The 14,696-nt window shown below is 45.8% G+C and overlaps 1 protein-coding gene across 2 annotated transcripts in view; it reads right to left on the bottom strand.

Moving 5' to 3' along the window:
- The window catches only part of LOC134207130 (frequenin-2), a 616,630-nt gene extending 603,513 nt beyond the window's left edge, over positions 1–13,117 (bottom strand). For both annotated transcript variants that reach the window (XM_062682848.1, XM_062682850.1), the window contains exon 1: positions 11,608–13,117. The gene's annotated coding sequence lies outside the window, so the exon portion shown is untranslated. The remainder of the gene's footprint in view (positions 1–11,607) is intronic.
- Between the last annotated feature and the right edge of the window lie 1,579 nt (positions 13,118–14,696).

Genomic DNA, 14,696 nt, shown 5'->3' with positions numbered 1-14,696 from the left:
ATGGATTGTTGAAACAACAATAATTCTCATTACCGCCATAACAATGCGAAATTCTTTTTGAATTTATGTCAAATATTATTTTAAAATAGTTTTTTCTGCGGGTTCCTTTTGCCTTCTTTCTTCTTCTTTATTCCCTCCTCCTTTCTTTTTTCTTCTTCCCTTTTCTTTCTTCTTTCCTGCTCCTTCAATCGGCCTTCTTCTATTTTCCTTCTTCTTTCTTCCTTCTTCCTTCTTCCTCTTTCTTTCTTCCTTTTCCTTTTTCCTTCTTTCTGTCCTTCTTCCTTTTCCCTTCTTCCCTCATCCTTCTTCCTTTTCCTTCTTCCTTCTTTCTGTCCTTCTTCCTTCTTCCTTCTTCCTTCTTCCTTCTTCCTTCATCCGTCTTCCTTCTTCCTTCTTCCTTCTTCCTTCTTCCTTCTTCCTTCTTCCTTCTTCCTTCTTCCTTCTTCCTTCTTCATTCTTACTTCTCCTTTCTTCTGTTTTTCTTCTTCTTTCTACCTTCTTTCTTCTTCCTTCTTCCTTCTTCCTACTTCTTTCTTGCTTCTTCCTTGTTCCTTATTCCTTCTTCTGTTTTCTTCCTTCTTCTTTCTTCTGGTTTTCCTTCTTTCTCCCGTCTTCCTTCTTTCTTTTTCTTTCTTTCTTCTTCCTTCTTCCGTTCATCGTCTTCCTCACTTCTCACCCCTTAATAGTTCTCATTCGGCCTAATGGCCATTCGGCCTACAGGCCTTCTGCCTAATGACCTAGCCTCAACGCGACACCATGAGGAGCCGACTTTCAGCGAGAAATTGGGTCTGCATTCGAAAATTAGCTTCGTTATTAACATGTGTAAAATTATCGTGCAAGGGCTTGACGATCCCTCCCCAGCCCTCTGCGAGTTGTGGAGCTTGCCTAGGATGTGGTGGGGTTTGACAGTGGGCCCTGTTAAATCTCTATAAAAAGCTGCATGTATTCACAAGTAGGTTCCGCCAAAGCGACCGTGTGCCGCTCAAAGCGCACAAGCCCAAGTCCTGGTGTTAGGTGGGACCAAGATGAATACACTACTAGGTGCTCCAATCTGCCAAGTTTATGGAAGAGAAGAAGGCGGGGGTGAAAAATTCATTTTTAGTGCAAAACGAAAAAAAAAACGGCTGGCTCTCCCATATTAAAATCCAAGATGGCTGAATCGTGATTATGGCATATTGGAACACCTAGTGGTGTATTCATCTTGGGTGGGACGCTAAACAGCCTTGACACGACGGCCCTCCGACGAGACAGGAGGTTTGCGCAGGCCCAATAAGCCGCCTGGAAAACCAATAATTACGAACAATATAAGAGAAAATGCGACGCGATATAATCGGCAAAGACCTAGGCGACGAATAAAGGATCACGATTGGAAGCTTGGAACATGGAACTGCAAGTCGCTAGGTTTCGCAGGTTGCGACAGAATGATCTACGATGAATTACATCCCCGCAACTTCAATGTCGTGGCGCTGCAGGAGATTTGCTGGACAGGACAGAAAGTGTGGAAAAGCGGGCATCGAGCGGCTACCTTCTACCAAAGCTGTGGCACCACCAACGAGCTGGGAACCGGCTTCATAGTGCTGGGTAAGATGCGCCAACGCGTGATTGGGTGGCAGCCAATCAACGCAAGGATGTGCAAGCTGAGGATTAAAGGCCGTTTCTTCAACTATAGCATCATCAACGTGCAGTGCCCACACGAAGGGAGACCCGACGACGAGAAAGAAGCGTTCTAAGCACAGCTGGAGCAGACATACGATGGATGCCCACTGCGGGACGTCAAAATCGTCATCGGTGTCATGAACGCACAGGTAGGAAGGGAGGAAATGTATAGACCGGTCATCGGACCGGATAGTCTGCACACCGTATCGAATGACAACGGCCAATGATGCGTAAACTTCGCAGCCTTCCGCGGAATGGTAGTCCGAAGCACCTTCTTTCCCCGCAAGAATATCCACAAGGCCACATGGAGATCACCTAACCAAGAAACGGAAAACCAAATCGACCACGTTCTAATCGACGGTAAATTCTTCTCCGACATCACGAACGTCCGCTCTTACCGCAGTGCGAATATTGAATCCGACCACTACCTCATTGCAGCATAACTGCGCTCAAAACTCTCGACGGTGTACAACACGCGTCGAAGTCGGACGCCGCGGCTTAACATTAGGCGGCTACAAGACGCAGCAGATGGAAGTGGCACTCCCGACGGAAGAGCAGCTAGGCGCAGCGTCTCTTGAAGATGGCTGGAGAGATATTCGATCCGCCATTGGTAGCACCGCAACCGCTGCACTTGGCACGGTGCTCACGGATCAGAGGAACGACTGGTATGACGCCCAAGCAGCACAACTTGTTTCACTACTGAACATTGCACTGCGTTGCATCTATTCGGAAAGAAACAATCTTTGCGTATGTGCCATCAAATATAACTCTCTTGCAATCTAAAAAGCGCAAAAGGTGGAGCCTACGGAAACATCCTTCGATTGCAGTAAAATTGCAATAATGTTGCAAAATACGACAGCGAAAAAAAAATATAAATATAAAACTGGATTCGATTTATGGATCTTGTGATTGATAGTCCTTCTCTTTACCACAGCACCATACAACACTTCGAAGGGACTGCATGTTGACTCACCATAAAAACCATACGATTATGAAGTTTTGTACTCGTGTTTTCTGCTACTTTATTGCACCATCACCGGAAAAAATGTGAGTTGTCAAAACGTTGAACGATGCTAAATTAAACATGAAGACACACTCAACTTATATGCAACTTAATTTAAACAAACAAATAAATTTTGAAAGACGCATTGAAGTTACATGGTAAAAAATATGCAACTTGATGATTTTGCTTCGTGTTTGCAACATAAAGTGCAGTATTATTTGGTTGTTTGTTTCCAAATTTTTAAACACGTACTGCATTGCAATGTTAATGAAACATTGATCACAACTCGAACGTTTTTGACATCTTGATGCAACTTTTTCGTGCTTTAATGTTTTTCCAATGCCAATTCAGTTTCATGAATAGAAACAAGGTGCTTTTTGGAAGATGTTGCGTGTGCTACTTGGGCGGCGAATGTGAGCAGTTAGATGAGGAGAAGAATGCAGCATGGGCGATATTGCTGCAACACCGCACGAGGGCGAACGAGGCACGATACAAACGGGCGCGGAACAGATAAAACTCGATTTTCCGGAGGAAAAAGCGCCAGCAGGAAGATCGAGACCGTGAAGAGACGGAGCAACTGTTCCGCGCTAATAACACACGAAATTTCTAAGAGAAGTTGAACCGTTCACGTAAGGGCCACGTGCCACAGCCTGATATGTGTAAGGACATAAACGGGAGCACCTGAATGGCGATGTGGCAGACGAAGATGGCGATATGGTGATGGACTTGGGAGAACGCGCGCAGGACATAATTTTACCGGCTCCAGATCTCCATGAAATCCAGGATGAGATTGACCGGCTGAAGAACAACAAATCCCCTGGGTTGACCAACTACCAGGAGAGCTATTTAAACACGGTGGCGAGGCCCTGGCTAGAGCGCTGCACTGGGTCATTACCAAGATTTGGGAGGAGGAAGTTTTGCCACAGGAGTGGATGGAAGGTGTCGTGTGTCCCATCTACAAAAAGGGCGATAAGCGGGATTGTAGCAACTACCGCGCAATCACATTGCTGAACGCCGTCTACAAGGTACTCAAATTTTATGCCGTCGACTAACACCAATTGCAATGCACGAGCTCGTGGGGCAGTACCAGGCTGGATTTATGAGTGAACGCTCTACCACAGACCAGGTGTTCGCCATACGTCAGGTATTGCAGAAATGCCGCGAATACAACGTGCCCACACATCATCTATTCATCGACTTCAAAGCCGCATATGATACAATCGATCGGGACCAGCTATGGCAGCTAATGCACGAAAACGGATTTCCGAATAAACTGACACGGTTGATCAAAGCGACGATGGATCGAGTGATGTGCGTAGTTCGAGTTTCAGGGGCATTCTCGAGTCTCTTCAAAATCCGCAGAGGGTTACGGCAAGGTGATGGTCTTTCGTGTCTGCTATTCAACATCGCTTTGGAAGGGGTAATACGAAGAGCAGGGATTAACACGAGTGGTACAATTTTCAATAAGTCCGTCCAGCTATTTGGCTTCGCCGATGACATAGATATTATGGCACGTAGCTTGATGTAGCCAATTCTACATTTATCTGGTTAGCAATTACAATTTGAATTGCAAAGAGATTATTGACGAAATTATCTTATACTTTAGGCGAACCTGCCCGATCTCGCTCGGGTTTTATTTGTGATATGTCAATCATTTAGTTGATTGAGGCGTCGCACTCTGGATTGATTTCAGTTGGAGCTCGATGGCTTTCTTATGAAACCGTTGCATTTAGACAACTTCTCAACTTTCCCCGGCAAATTGATCAACTATTAGTATGTACAAACACAGCTGATCCCAAGACGATTCGATTCGAGAGAAAATCTTGATAATCAGTCCATCCGTTATATTGCCTCAAAGGAAATGCAAACTCATTTTAATATTAAGACTAGTCGAACCTGCCCGATCTTGCTCGGGTTTTTTTTTATTTCAATCTAACTGTCAATCGATTAGTTGATTGAGGCGTCGCCCTCTAGATCGATTTCCGTTCAAGCTGATAGATTTCTTCAGAACTCACAATAACGTACTATTTTTACTTTGCCAGCAAAATGCTCTATCTTTTCATACATATAAACACAGCTGACCTCAAAACGTATCGATTAGTAAGGAAATCTTGCAAATCGGTCCATCCTGTCGTGAGTTGCCTCAAAGGAAATACAAACTCATTTTTATATAGATAGATGGCACGGCAAATGCTGGGTAAAGCGTACCATTGGTACTTCGCGTACCTGAAGGAATAAAATAGACCCCATCTCGCGGTCCTTAGCCTCTTACCCAGCAACTCCTATCCCTACCTCCCCGCGGTGCTGGCCGGGATACGAGCAACCTTAGGGAAGATCGGGTAACCAACCCCGGTGGGAACTATGGTCGTATGCTGACAGGGAAGGGGGTTTGCTCCTTCCGGAGGTGCAAATCTTATTGAGCGTCTGTTCTCCATGTCAGGATCGGCTCACAACAGCGTCTGTTCTCCATGTTAGGGGCGGCTGATCATCGTCCGAGTGCCAGCGAGGGACTCTAAGTAAAACTGTGCACCATGGTCCACCGGAAATAATGAGGAATGGTCCTCCGGAAATTTAGGGGGTTTGGTGTCAGGCCCTGCAAGCCAGCCTTTAAAAAATCATAAGCAACGAACAATCAACAAGAGAGTACGGACCGGAACCATCGGCGAAGACCACTGCGACGAAAAGGGACTAGCGATTGAAAACTCGGTTCGTGGAACTGCAAATCTCTCAACTTCATCGGGAGCACACGCATACTCGCCGATGTGCTCAAGGACCGTGGATTCGGCATCGTAGCGCTGCAGGAGGTTTGTTGGAAGGGATCAATGGTGCGAACGTTTAGAGGTAATCATACCATCTACCAGAGCTGCGGCAACCAGTGTTGTAAAATGTCATTTGCATTCTTTTTCATAATTTTCCCAGAACTTTTTTCAGTAGTTAGCTATCAACTATCAAGTATGGCGAACATATTGCGCTTAAATGTAGCTACAACTTTGTCTAACAATAAATTGCTGTAAATATGTAATCTGGGGCGTGGGAGGCAAAATGTCATTCAAATGACATTGTGTCAAATGACACGTGACATTTTGGAGAGACTTCACTCTCTAGCCTCAGATGTTATATTTAGAGTAATGTACCTTTGGACAAAAATATAGCACTACTCAAGCGTTATGCGCGCATCTAAAATTTTGAAGTAAATTTGGCTTCCGAAGAAAGTTATGAACAAATTAGTCAAATGACATACAGATGACATTTTACAAGCCTGGCGGCAACACACATGAGCTGGGAACAGCTTTCATAGTGATGGGCGATATGCAAAGGCGCGTGATCGGGTGGTGGCCGATCAATGAAAGAATGTGCAGGTTGAGGATCAAAGGCCGGTTCTTCAACTTCAGCATAATCAACGTCCATAGCCCACACTCCGGAAGCACTGATGATGATAAGGACGCATTCTACGCGCAGCTGGAACGTGAGTACGACAGCTGCCCAAGCCACGACGTCAAAATCATCATAGGAGATTTGAACGCTCAGGTTGGCCAAGAAGAGGAGTTTAGACCGACTATTGGAAAGTTCAGCGCTCACCGGCTGACGAACGAAAACGGCCTACGACTAATTGATTTCGCCGCCTCCAAGAATACGGCCATTCGCAGCACCTACTTCCAACACAGCCTCCCGTATCGGTACACCTGGAGATCACCACTGCAGACAAAATCACAAATCGACCACGTTCTGATTGATGGACGGCACTTCTCCGACATTATCGACGTCAGGACATATCGTGGCGCTAACATCGACTCTGACCACTATCTGGTGATGGTTAAACTGCGCCCAAAACTATCCGTCATCAACAATGTTCGGTACCGACGACCGCCGCGGTACGACCTAGAGCGACTGAAGCAATCTGATGTCGCCACTGCATACGCGCAGCATCTCGAGGCAGCGTTGCCGGAAGAGGGTGAGCTCGATGGGGCCCCTCTTGAGGACTGCTGGAATACAGTCAAAGCAGCCATTAACGACGCAGCGGAGAACAACGTCGGGTATATGGGTCGAAGTCGACGGAACGATTGGTTCGACGAAGAGTGCAGACGGATTCTGGAGGAGAAGGACGCAGCGCGGGCGGTCGCGCTGCAGCAAGGTACCCGGCAGAACGTGGAACGTTATAGACGGAAGCGGAGACAGCAGACCCGCCTTTTCAGGAGAAGAAACGCCGCCTGGAAGAAGCGGAGTGCGAGGAGATGGAACAGCTGTGCCGTTCTCAAGATACACGCAAGTTCTATCAGAAGCTCAACGCATCCCGCAAAAGCTTCGTGCCGCGAGCCGAAATGTGCCGGGATAAGGATGGGAGCATCTTGACGGACGAACGTGTGGTGATCGAAAGGTGGAAGCAGCACTACGAGGAACATCTGAATGGCGCTGAGAGTACAGGCAGTGAAAGTCAAGGCAGCGGAGGAGATGACTACGTCAGTTCAGCGGATGATGGAATCCAACCAGCCCCCACCTTGAGGGAAGTTAAGGATGCCATTCAACAGCTAAAGACCAATAAAGCAGCTGGTAAGGATGGTATTGGAGCTGAGCTCATCAAGATGGGCCCGGAAAAGCTGGCCACTTGCCTGCACAAACTGATAGTCAGAATCTGGGAAACCGAACAGCTACCGGAGGAGTGGAAAGAAGGAGTTATATGCCCCATCTACAAGAAAGGCGACAAACTGGAGTGTGAGAACTTTCGAGCGATCACCATCCTTAATGCCGCCTACAAAGTGATATCCCAGATCATCTACCGTCGTCTGTCACCATTAGTGAACGAGTTCGTGGGAAGTTATCAAGCCGGCTTCGTTGACGGCCGCTCGACAACGGACCAGATCTTTACTGTACGGCAAATCCTTCAAAAATGCCGTGAATACCAGGTCCCAACGCACCATCTGTTCGTAGATTTCAAGGCGGCATACGACAGTATAGACCGCGTAGAGCTATGGAAAATTATGGACGAGAGCAGCTTCCCTGGGAAGCTTACCAGACTGATCAAAGCAACGGTGGATGGTGTGCAAAACTGTGTGAAGATTTCGGGCGAACACTCCAGTTCGTTCGAATCGCGCCGGGGACTTAGACAAGGCGATGGACTTTCGTGCCTGTTGTTCAACATTGCGCTAGAAGGTGTCATGCGGAGAGCCGGGTGTAACAGCCGGGGTACGATTTTCAACAGATCCAGTCAATTTATTTGCTTCGCGGATGACATGGACATTGTCGGCCGAACATTTGCAAAGGTGGCAGAACTGTACACCCGCCTGAAACGTGAAGCAACAAAAGTTGGACTGCTGGTGAATGCGTCAAAGACAAAGTACATGCTTGTGGGCGGAACCGAGCGCGACAGGGCCCGCCTGGGAAGCAGTGTTACGATAGACGGGGATACCTTCGAGGTGGTCGAAGAGTTCGTCTACCTCGGATCCTTGCTAACGGCTGACAACAACGTTAGTCGTGAAATACGAAGGCGCATCATCTGTGGAAGTCGGGCCTACTACGGACTCCAGAAGAAACTGCGGTCGAAAAAGATTCGCCACCGCACCAAATGTGTCATGTACAAGACGCTAATAAGACCGGTTGTCCTCTACGGAAATGAAACATGGACAATGCTCGAGGAGGACTTGCAAGCACTCGGAGTATTCGAGAGACGGGTGCTTAGGACCATCTTTGGCGGTGCGCAAGAAGACGGTGTGTGGCGGCGAAGAATGAACCATGAGCTCGCCCAACTCTACGGCGAACCCAGTATCCAGAAGGTAGCTAAAGCCGGAAGGGTACGATGGGCAAGACATGTTGCAAGAATGCCGGACAGCAACCCTGCAAAGATGGTGTTCGCTTCCGATCCGGCAGGTACGAGACGGCGTGGAGCGCAGCGAGCGAGATGGGCAGACCAGGTGCAGAACGACTTGGCGAGCGTGGGGCGTATCCGAGGATGGAGAGATGCGGCCTCGAACCGTGCATTGTGGCGTCAAATTGTTGATTCAGTGTTATCTGTTTAGATGTTAACTAAATAAATGAAATGAAATATAGATAGATAAAGATGATGATGATGATGATTAAAGAAGATGAAAAGGTAAGGGCCAGGGAGCGATCCCTTGATCTTAGTGGCATAAAGGCACCAAGACCTTCTTTAAAATATTGTGTAAACGCGTTAAAACGCGTGAGACCCAAAATACGTATAAAAAGGAAGCCTCATATCAAACCGCATGAAAAGCGAATCCAGTGTATACCGTTTTGACCAATTGATACAAGATTTGTTCGACTGCTTCAATTTTGAATGAAAATTATTATGTTCTTTTAATTTCTTCAACGTGTAAAAACTAAATGGAACAGTCCTAAACACGCATTATGACAGTGGTTGAATTGTTTACTAAACAAACACGATAAATACAATAACCTACTGGCTACCGTAAGATTAGCCAACTAATTATCATAAATTTATTCGCCACCACCAATTCCATCCGTCAGAAAGAGACTCAAAGATACTCAATGAGCAACTTTTTCCTCACCTCATTGAGTCAAACCATTTAGTTATCATTGAGAAATGCTACCCTAAAAAGAGAGAAACGTAAAAGTACAAAAGAGAAGAGTAAAGATTCGTGTGTCGAGAGCAGTGAGCATTTTTTTTCTTCTCCTGATTTACTCTGAGGAGCATTCCATCCCTGGGGTGGTGACGAAATCGAGGTGGCAGAAGAATTTGTGTACTTGGGCTCACTGGTGACTGCCGAAAATGATACCAGCAGAGAAATTCGGAGACACATAGTGGCAGGAAATCGTACGTACTTTGAACTCCGCAAGATTGAATAGAGTTCGCTGCCGTACAAAACTGAGCGTTTTGTAGCGCTCATTAGACCGGTTATCCTCTACGTACACAAGACCAGGACGATGCTCATGGAGGACCAACGCGCAATTGAAGTTTTCGAAAGGAAAGTGCTGCGTACCATCTATGGTGGGGTGCAGATGGCGGAAGATACGTGGATGAGGCGAATGAACCACGAGTTTCATCAGCTGCTGGAAGAACCATCCATCGTTCACACCGCGAAAATCGGACGACTGTGGTGGGCCGGGCACGTAGCCAGAATGTCAGACAGTAACCTGGTGAAAATAGTTCTCGACAACGATCCGACGGGCACAAGAAGGCAAGGTGCGCAGCGGGCAAGGTGGATCGATCAGGTGGAAGATGACTTGCGGATCCTGCATAGACTGTGTGGTTAGCGACGTATAGCCATGGACCAAGCCGAATGGAGAAGACTCTTATATACCGCACAGGCCACTTGGGCCTTAGTCTGAATGAATAAAAATAATACAAAATAAAATCAAATAAACTCACAGAATTCCCAAAAAAAAAGGTGATTTCATTTTGGGAAACTTCGATGGTTCCATAGTCTTATAATTCCATAGACTTTCTATAGGATTTTCGTTAGAAACTCCCAAATAGAATCTCATAAGAACTCGAAATAGAATTCCTGAGGACATTTCTGGAAAAATTCCAGCTGGAGTTTCAGGGAGGAACCTTACGAAGAATTCCTAGATTTACTTACAAAAGAATTGCTTTAGTAATTTCCATCTGAATTCCTAGACGATCTTCTGGATAATCGCTCCAGATCAATATCAGGAGTTTCTGAAGAAGCTCTTACACAACTTTCTGAAAGAATTCTCTCAGAAACGCCAGGCGTAACTCCACAAGGGCTACTAGCTGAATTCCCACATTGGTTGTCAAAAAAGATCTGCAAACAACACCTGTTATAAGACAAGTTATGACAGGTAAAGACATTTCACTACAAAAGCTTAATAATTTCCCTACAAAAAAACAATTATTTCCGGAAGGGTTCTAATTTCAATAATTTCTGAAAGAATTCACTTCCGAAGGATCCCCAGGAAAACATCCTCAGGAATCAAAATTTTCACAAAAAATTCGCAAAGAAATCCTTTCACGCAACGGAATTTCCTTTCGAATAGTTTGTAACATAAATTTCTGATTTCCCCACAGTACAATTTTTGGATCAATTTCTAGAGGAACGAACAGAATTGTCCAAATACATACACACGCATAAACATTCACCACTTAAATTCATCGAGATAAGTCGATTGGTATATAAAGGGCCATCCACAAAGTTTTGGGGGGGAGGGATTATCCGAGCAGCATGACAATTCATACAAAATTATTTAGAGATTAATACAACAAGTGCTACGAAGGGGGAAGGGGGGAGGGATTGGTTGAAAATCGTCGATTTGTGCGTGACGTACTTTGTGGAATGTCAAAAATCACGGATTCCTAATCTCTAGTCATCCGCTCTAACCGTTTAAACTAAAAACAAAAAATGTGTATTAACATTTTATTATCCAAAAGATTGAACCAACTGTAAAATGAAATTAATCTTTAAAATAACTCTTTGAGAAAACAACGCATCCAAGTCACTTGTAATGGATAATCCTTTTTCCTTGCAAAAAAATATAGGTACTCGCTTAGCAAGATCTTAATGTAGAGCCTAGCCTTATGGTAATGGTAACGGTGACAATGTAATATTGCGGGATCTCTTTGCTCGAGACATAATTGGCTATGTGAACGCTTATCAGTGTACGCGCAATCGAAGCAAGGGAAAACGCAGAACAAAAACAAACAAAAAATTAAATTTGTCAAACGCCATGCGAAACAGAAGTAATTGACAAAATGCTCCCGTAAAGATTTTACACTACACGGAAAACTTCAATATTTTTTTGCCTCCTACACAAGTTTACAAGCTGCAATTTAGGGAGATTTTCCTTTGAAACCGTTTAAAACTAATCGCGGGAGAAATTACCTTGCAAAATCCAAAAATGAACGCTACGTATAATTATGGATAGAACAAACGGAAACGAAAACAAGACATGAGTCTCTTCCCTTTTAAATGAACAAAGTACCAAGCGTTTCCATTCACCCCTTCCAATCAACTCACCTTTAACAGAGCAGGAATCTTCCCATTGAACGCCGCACCTGCACGCGTTCACAAGCGTCTAAAGTCAATTTTGGCACGACCACTTCACTTTCTCAGACTTCAAAACACCAACTTCCGTAACCTGTTTTTTTTTCCAAAGCTCCCCAACAAAAACAACAGTAAATCGTGTTATGTAGCTATTACCCAACAATTCCACTCATCGGGGACCCTCAACACTGCGCTTTAAAAATCTCTTCCACGGTCGCGCCTTCCACGTTTCAACTTATCCCTGCTGGCTGACTGGACGGCCGTGGCCTGCTTTCTTCCTGTTTGCACTCAGCCTCTTCCTTTGATTACATAACCACGCGCTCACTTTGGGGCCGATTTTTCCTTCACTACAGCACCGAACACACCACACTGTGGACGCTGTTTCCGGAGATTTTGCACGAAGAGCAAAAAGGGATACAACTGATTACGACACACTCAGGCGAGCTGGAATTTTGGGTTCTAAAATTGAAACGACGGAAATATTCACAAATGTTTAACTGCGAAGGTGTCAGATCAGATTCACTTGCAGCTGTTTCACCTCCTGATAGCTGGTTTAGGTTAACGAATCCTTTCTTCGGTGGGTTTTACTAATTTGATTGACGGGTTCTAGCACTTGTTGTTTCTTCCGCCTGGCACGCGATCCCCCTACTGCGGTGAATTGGCGTCTGTCGGGCTAGCCGTGGGGTTCGAAACTCAAGTTTCACGGATTTGGCTTGTTGCTGTAGTCAGCGCTCTCAATCGACGTGTTCTACTCACTTCGGTGGGAACAGTAGCAAAACAGCTTCAACTATAACAATAAACACTCCTAAAGAGTAGAATTTCAGCCAGAGGAACGTGCGATTTCAACAATTGCCTCGTAGCATGTAAACTTCGTTATTTATGCTGCTTATAATCCAGTCGACAACTGTCGCAGAAGATAACGAACGGACGCGGCAATGCCTCCCCCACGCAAAACTCACTCACAAAAGGATGAAAACTGTACGCCCTTCCGTTTCCCGTTCCGGGTTTCCACTGAAGGAGCCTACTCTACCGCTCAGCTACCTGCCGACCGGACTGGTCTTTCTCTTGCGTCAACCACCGTGGCCACTGCCACCTTCCACAATAACAACAATAACAAACCGGATCTTCAAATGGCAGGCGATGACAGAATTCCTCTTCTCCCCCTCAACTAGGACGGACGGTGGCAGATTCCTCAAAGCACAGCACCCAAGAATTTCTCCCGCACGAAACGGGTTTCACGTTCCGTCGACGTTGGCGCGCACCACCACGGACACGATATGGAGGACCCCAACAGCGAGCTATCGGACCGTGACCAGCGGACGCAGCACGCGGTGGATAGAAAACGGCGACACTGGACGGGCCCCACCTTGCGTGCCCACCTACCTGCCACTGAGTGACGCTACCAGATAACGGGCACCACGGCGGACACTGAAGAAACCGGGGTCGCACCTGGAGCCAAGCGCGGATTGCGTTCTGAACCGCTCTAAACCGTACGACAGCTTGTAACAAACTGAATCGCAACCGGGCGGGTTGTCCCTGCGAGTCCGATCCAGCTCCGTTGCTGATGGCGTGAGATCCTGTCCCGTCGCGACGACTGTGGCACTCAAACGAGTCACGTGGAACGGAACCACGCGTTTGCGCCCAGCACCGTCAGCAGACAGACAGACGCTGTCGTCCGTCGGTGGTTGTCAGTGGGTGGGAACTCACCGGCGCGCGGCAGCAGTCGGGGATGGCATTGGCGAGCTTTTGCACGTGCAGAATGTTGTAGCTGTTGCAGCAGCCTTCGTCGGATGCTTACGCAATGTGGCAAGGTACTCTATTCTGTTGGACTTTTGGGGTACACGGATTCGTTGCGGTTGCCAGATGTTCGACTTTACTTTCATATTATTCTAAAACTGTCCCGAAAGAATTAATTACTAAATTCGGCGACTTTACCATTAACAAGATAAACCAAATTTTAATCATAAGCAATGAGCAAATTGTCTAGGCATTTTTTCTCTTGCTTAGTATCATAAGGACGTAACTGCGTTAATCGATTTATCTTTGGCTATGTTTTATTTCTACCAATTCAGCGAATTTCGGCATATTGCCGTAGATATTATGGTCTAGCTTGATGGTGGATAATAGAATAGAAACCACGGTTGTTAATTTTAACTCAGTAATGTTTTACGGAAGAAAAGAAATCGAGTAGGTTTCGCCGCGGTTGACACTAGATTGTCCTGTTACGGTTTTTTTTTCTCGCCCGCTTTTCGTCCTGTGTTTTTTTCTCGCTCTAAGTGATAAATAAGAATAGTGTTTCGCGTCCGGAAGGAGACACAATTTTTAAGCTAACATGCTGATTCCACACCTCCGAACAGAACCCCTATTCCAATTAATGACAAAAAGGACAAACCCTTGGAACAAACTCCTTTACTTACTTATACTACCATCTACTGGAAATCGCCGGATAAACGTTTCTGTGGTCATCGTTGATGGCGTATCATGTTGAATTGCGCAACTGGTTGATGGAGAAGAATACAACGGACACTTATATCTGGTGAGAAAGTTCCAATTGTTTCCTTTAACCCCTCTATGACCCAAATGTCCGTATTTCCTCAAAACCATTTTTTTACTTCCCATTTTGTCAAATTCATTGAATTTTAAGAATTTTGCTGCAATAGTTTTTCATACTTGGACATAATTTTCATCATACCAAAAGTAATATGTACCTTCTTAGCACTTTATGATATCGGATTAATTGTAGAAGTATCCACAAACAAACAAACAAACCGGATTACTGTCCGACATTCTGGCTACGTGCCCGGCCCACCGCAGTCTTCCAATTTTCGCGGTGTGAACGATGGATGGTTCTCCCAACAGCTGATGCAACTCGTTGTTCATTCGCCTCCTCCACGTACCGTCCGCCATCTGCACCCCACCATAGATGGTACGCAACACTTTCCTTTCAAAAACTCCCAGTGCGCGTTGGTCCTCCACGAGCATCGTCCAGGTCTCGTGTCCGTAGAGAACTACCGGTCTTATAAGCGTTTTGTAGATAGTCAGTTTGGTACGGCGGCGAACTC

Source organism: Armigeres subalbatus, chromosome 1 (genome assembly GCF_024139115.2).
Source record: "Armigeres subalbatus isolate Guangzhou_Male chromosome 1, GZ_Asu_2, whole genome shotgun sequence".
In the NCBI taxonomy this organism is placed as follows: Eukaryota; Metazoa; Arthropoda; class Insecta; order Diptera; family Culicidae; genus Armigeres; species Armigeres subalbatus.
The sequence above is the reverse complement of the archived record's forward strand: the minus strand, read 5'-3'. Positions and strand labels throughout refer to the sequence as shown.